We start from the raw sequence: 6,270 nt of genomic DNA on the forward strand, positions 1-6,270 counted from the left end.
AGCGGGAGCACTCCTGCGCGGAAAGCCCGGGTTTTGGCAGGCCGACATTTGCGGGCTCCAGGCCTCAAAGGCCCAGCTGGGACCTGGCACAAGGGCGATTGATTCTGTCTTAAAAAAATGAAAGAGCCCTGCGAAGGGGCCTTTTTTACAGAGGCCGGTAACGTCCAGCACAGGAGCGTTCTGGTGATTTTAAGAGACTAACAACAAACCCCTCCTCCAGTCTCTTCCCTTTAAAGACTTGCATAATTCAGGTTAGGCCCCAGTCCAGCAATGTCCTAAATACATACGTAACTTTCAGCACGAACTGGATGAAATTAATGTCATTACTAGTGTGCTTACATATGCTTTGTTGGATTAAGACCCTGTTCATCTACTGAAGCTATTCAGAGGTTTGCCAGAGGAAAGCCACTGTTTGTTTTCAGTAAAATACTTAAAAATATGTATTTGCTATCTTATTTCAATTTTTGAATGACTGAAGCATTTTATTAGATAGTTTAATTGGTTATCCAGATGGTTCCCAATATCCTCCCTCATTCCTTTAGATGACCAGAAAAGACTTTTTTGTATAACATTATGTTGAATCTTCCAAGTCTGCTCTTATTCAGAGATTTTGGGGATTAGTTTTAAGGCTTCTCAAAAATACATCACTGCAGTGATACAGTACAATATGTACCAAACCCACTAAGAATCCTCTCAAGTACAGATAATATCAATTATTTACTGTCAAAGGATGGCAACTACAGCAGCATAACTTCTCTGCACATAATTTTTCCCTGCACACCTTGTAGCCGTGTGATGGTTATTGAGTCTTTTCCTCCTCTACGTATTCATGAAGAGTGATACACACGGCAATGACTGCCAACCCAGAGTTGGGCTGACTTATTGAATGCTTAAGGATATACATTATGATTAAGCAAAGTATTATTTTTGTCCTGGATAGGAAGGACTCAATCCTGAAGCAACATGTTACCAATATGAGGGGTTTTTTTCCACCTTTGATTTTAGTACAGAGAAGGGCCAATCATTTGATGTATTTTTAAACATATGGAACACATTCCATTCAGTAGTGGAAACTTCAAAAAAGGTAGTCTCCTACAGACAACAAGGAAAAAGATTCTATAATAGTAGCAGTTAGTATTTTTAGATATGAGAACCAGAATGCTTATCAGTTCCAGTAGCCTGTGTGGTTTCTTATGAAGTATTTCTGTGGTTAAGGCTTTGATCCTGCAAACATACCTGTTTTTAGCAAAAAGTTAGTGTAATTTAGCAGTGTCTCACAGTCCTATAGCAGATCAATGCATTGCTAGTTGGTCAGTATTACTAAGCACTTGCCTTTCACTGAATAGAAACTAGTTCCTTGAGCAGTGAAAGGTCTAGTTTCTAATGGATTTTTCTCCTCATCACAGGAACCTCCCACTTCACTCCCAAGTTCCTGCTAAAGTCACCTCTGAAATGCCTCCAGGTTGCCCACATGCCTTAACCCTTTGTAGCACCCCGGCACGCTCAAGCCAGTAACCAACAGCTGCCTCAGAGGGAGCACCCAGCGCAGCTGCTTCCCAGCTGTGTGCATACACCCACTGTTCCGGCACCCAGTTCACATCTTCGAGCTCTCCAGCTGGCAGACCATGGAGTTCAGTTTCCCTCCTTCCCTCAATAGGACCACTTATCTCTGTTTTCCTCCACTATCCTTCATTACGCTTTTCAATAAAGTTGTAGGAACTTAAGTGTCTTTGAGACTAATTCCTCTCTCAAATGGGTGAAATTAAGCCACAGGTTCAAAAATTAGTAGAGAGGGCCTGACTGGAATAGACCCCATAGCAAGATTGCACAAGCTTCATTACTGTAGGAAATGAGGGTTAAAAGGTCTCAAAGACACATTAAGAGTTCATCTAATCCATCTTCCTGCTCCAAGGTAGAATCAGCTATACCTGCCTTATTCCTGACAGATGTTTGTCTAAACAGCTCATGAAAATCCTCCTGCAGTAGAAAATTTTAAACCATCCTCTGACACCTATTCTCGTGTTTGTCTGTCCTTACCATTACATTGTTTCTCCCCATGACATATAACCTAAATCCCCCATTAAAATTTTAGCCCAATCTTGAAACACTTCAGTGAACACAGAAACATTTTTTTCCCCTTCTCTGTTTTTGAAGACTTTAATGTGCAGTAAATTACATCAGTTCCTTTCTGTCTATAGGTCACCACAGCTAGGCCTCTGATCATTCTTGTCTTTTCTCTCTGCATACTCTGTAACTGTTCCCTTTTATTCTTTTTTGACTATAGTTCTGGGAACTGGACACAGCACTCCAACTGAGGCCCTTTTAAGTGCTGAGCAATAAAGGCTGACTCTGTGGGGATGCCATTAAAGTAGCAGTATCTAATAATTGCAAACTGAATTTAGTCTTTTTAACATCAAGTTTTACTAATTATTAATGTACTGACATTACCTTTGTATGCATTGTTTAGTAGGAAATGTACCTACTGTCACTATGTAAATGTATAATGCCACTGTGGTTGATAAAGGCCTATAGGCCTATAGTTTAATGGGATTACTGTTTCCTTACTAGACAATAATGTCTGCAAATCTTCAGTTTCATATTAAGACATAATAAAATACTTTTTTCTCCTCTAAACTTCAGACAGTATTCTCATTCTTAAAAATACTAGTTCACACTATTTATGTGAGTTGCTGTAGTATTTTACAAAGGTCATATATATTATTATAGTATACACAAGATTTTAAGTGAAAAGTCATTAGTGATATTTTATGTTTCTGTAAAACACATTCTTTGTTTCAAGAATGAAGAGAGTATTAGCAACACATGGCAGCGCTCTCTTGACATGTAGAAATATGATTAGCAATGGATAAACTGGATACTCAAATTTTGTGGCTGGATCTGGTTTCTTGGGCAGAAACACTGCTTCTGATCAAAGTAACACTGGATCCTGTTAGCTAAGTGCCTGTCCTAAGCAAAGCACCCAAACATAAACTCATTTCTAAGCTTGTCTGTAACAACACTGAAGCTAGCAAAAATACACATGCTTAAGTGAACTTTCTATTTACAGCATTTTAAAGTCTCTGAAAGTAATGAAGAATTCATTCTTACCCAGTTTTGAGTATCCTATTCTAACTACTTTTTTGTATTGATATGAGAACATTAAGCCCTTAAAAAAACTGAATACATAGTATTCAACAAAACACACTTGACACTTGGGTAAACGAAGTACCTGAAGGTAATATAGTACACTAATTACAAATTGGTGATTACATGGATTACAAAAGGACATCTAAGATAATTGTTCCTCAAAGTACTAAATACAGTGTGACTTCACAAGAAAAAGGCTATTCTTCATATGCAAAAATATACATTCTATTTACAAAAATGCAAATAAAAATATTTTTAACCTTATTTTTTCTAGCCAGTTAATAACTTCCCCATACATATTAGCACTTTGGATACATGACTAATAAATTTTGCTGTCCACAATTTCCCAGTATCACAGCAAGGAATATGACAAACTTTCAAAGTTTGTCTCAAACATCCAGGAGGGCTTTCAAAGACTAAAATGTTGATTAAGAAGAAGATCAGTTGCTGATCTCTACTGATCTCTTCATCCCGCAGTAGGATGAGTTTGTATTTTTAAATTTTTATTCTTCACTGCCTAGGTTGCTAAACATCTCTATTCCCAATCAGTTTATTTTGGGACTTTGACAGCAAGAAAGCAAAAGAATAGCACAACTACTTAAAGCAGTTCATTGAAAAATAATCCTAGTTTATCAGGTAAACACAAGACCACCACAAGAAAGCAATTTTGGGATACATTGAAGACCTTCTTATATAAACTGTTTAACTAAACCTAGTTTGTAAGGAAGTAATGAGAGTCTCTGAAATATGTGCGATATCACATTCTTAACCTGCAGAGCTTCGTACATAAACAGGATTGCTGACTCCAGTAATTTTATTGATAAACACTTTACATGACAAAAGACTTGGAGATTTTTTCCTACAATGCTACCTCTAATATCTGCAGCATTCAAGTGATTCCCTCAAATTTGGTCTCCACTAAAAAAAGTGAACAAACAAAACCTTCAAAAGTAAAAGCTAAAAGTTTCAGGAGACAAATAAATAGAATCCAAAACATCATATTTAAAATAATCAGTATTTCATTTTGAAGCTGATGTTATGTTAGACTGGTTGGATTTCATGGTCCTGATGTACCAGTAGACTTCACGGGATATAGTCATAGAAACTATATGTTATAGTCTATTATTAATATTAGTGCAACTATGGACTATTCTAAGTCTTCAAACACGTAAAAGACAGCCTAAAAAAACTGATATGCTGTATTTCATAATTATCATAATTGACTAATTTAACCTATCTCAGTTATTTTATAAAGAAACATTTTGCATTTTTGTTTTTGTTTGAATTTCATGCATTTGATTTATTTACCACTTAAGTCCTTTTTTCAGGATTTATAAGCTGAAATTGAAAGAAGAGGTGGAAGACAGGTTTCACAGAAATATTAGGAAGACAGAAGGATTTTTAGTTTAGCAATGGTCAGAGTTTTGGCGACACAAGCAAAAAGAATCTGAAGAAGATACTAAATTATTTTTAAAAAGTTATTCTGGGTGGGAAAAGGGTGCCTTGTTACCCTTTAAATGACATAAATATATTCAAGTATATTACAGAAGCATTTTCAGAACTGGAGATTTTAGGCAATACCAAAACTATTATATTTACTTTTATAGTACCTCTGAAGAGTTAAGACTTGCCTTCTTCCCAAGCTTCATCCGTTCTGATAACAGCTAGCATCCTGACATTTTGTAGATATGCCTGCATCCAGGAATCATAGGATTAGGTTGCGCATATTTTTAATTTATATAGCAATTATTTAGAAAATATGTTTTAATAATCTATCAACCAATTGTAGGCTATCTAGCAAATCTGATAGATCATGGAGCTCCACAGAAATATTTATGATCAGCATATTTCTAGTCAATTATTACCTTGCAGTTTTAGGAGGGAAGCAAGTGGCTGTCTGCCAATATGGGTGAAGTAATTAATCTAAATTCTGTTTTAGAACAAGCCCTGATTTTCAAGACAGAAGTAGTACACTGTTAGCAACAGAAAGAGCCAGCACAATCACTGTCTTCCTGAGGATCAGTATGAATCCAAGGAGAGGCTTAAGACCATCGAGTTATTTTTCAAGAATCCATAGCTAGTCATTAGACAAAATACAATTCCAGTCAGCTCTGACCTTTTAGGTTCCGACTAACTAAATTTAAAAACCTTTAAAACCAATTAAAATCTCCTGATTCATCCAGTCCTTACTATGTAAATATGCAGTCTTCATTTAACTCCTTCTGAGTAAAAGATTAGATGTGTAATTATATAGCATTTAAAATGGTATAGCATTGAAAAAAAATTGTGGACATGTAGCACATGATACTATACAGAAATAAATTCATAACTACTTGGCAATTCAGTAAGTCAATTACAAGATGAAAAACTGATTTTGAAGTAGTATGAAACATACATAATAGCTTTTCCAGTTTGAAATTTGCATGTCTGTAAGGTTGAACAAGATAAGAAGGCATTTTTGAGGATTTTCTTTTGGCAAGGTTTTGCCTGGGTGGGAGAAATTAGTCTCATACCATGCCAACATAACTGGACAGTGATAGGTAATTGGAAACAATATAAAGTAATAAGTCATCCATTAAAAGGGGTTTTTTGTTTGTTTGATTTGGTTTTGTGTTTTTTAAGTTGGAGACTATTACCAGATCTGAATTAGTTCACAGAGAATCTGTATACACAAATAATCAGGTGCCAGCTAAAGTCTAAACATTATATAACAAGCTCTAAACCAAATTCAAGACATCTTTAGTTTCATACAGAAACAAACAGCAAACAATGTATGTAAACACCTGTAGCTGGCACAAATAAGTTAGTTTTCCAGGAGGTATACAAACATAGTCCCATACCAAGTGCGTTGTTGGCAGTTCCTATCTAAATTCTTACAGTTTGATTCATTATATCATTACTCGTGGTTCAGGCAAACAGCCAACATTTTGAGCCTTCCTAAAATGTTTCAATCGGGAGAAGACCTGTATAGGATTTAGCTATGTCTTTGGCATAAGCCTATTTATTTATGAAATAGTTGCCCTGAGCGTACTGGAGGGAAAAGGAGAGTGGCATCACCTTCCTTGCTGACAAATCCCTTTTTTTTTTTTGCTTTTGTGAAATACCTCTGACAGAGGCTCATGG

This window comes from Strix aluco, chromosome 14 (assembly GCF_031877795.1).
Source record: "Strix aluco isolate bStrAlu1 chromosome 14, bStrAlu1.hap1, whole genome shotgun sequence".
NCBI lineage: Eukaryota > Metazoa > Chordata > Aves > Strigiformes > Strigidae > Strix > Strix aluco.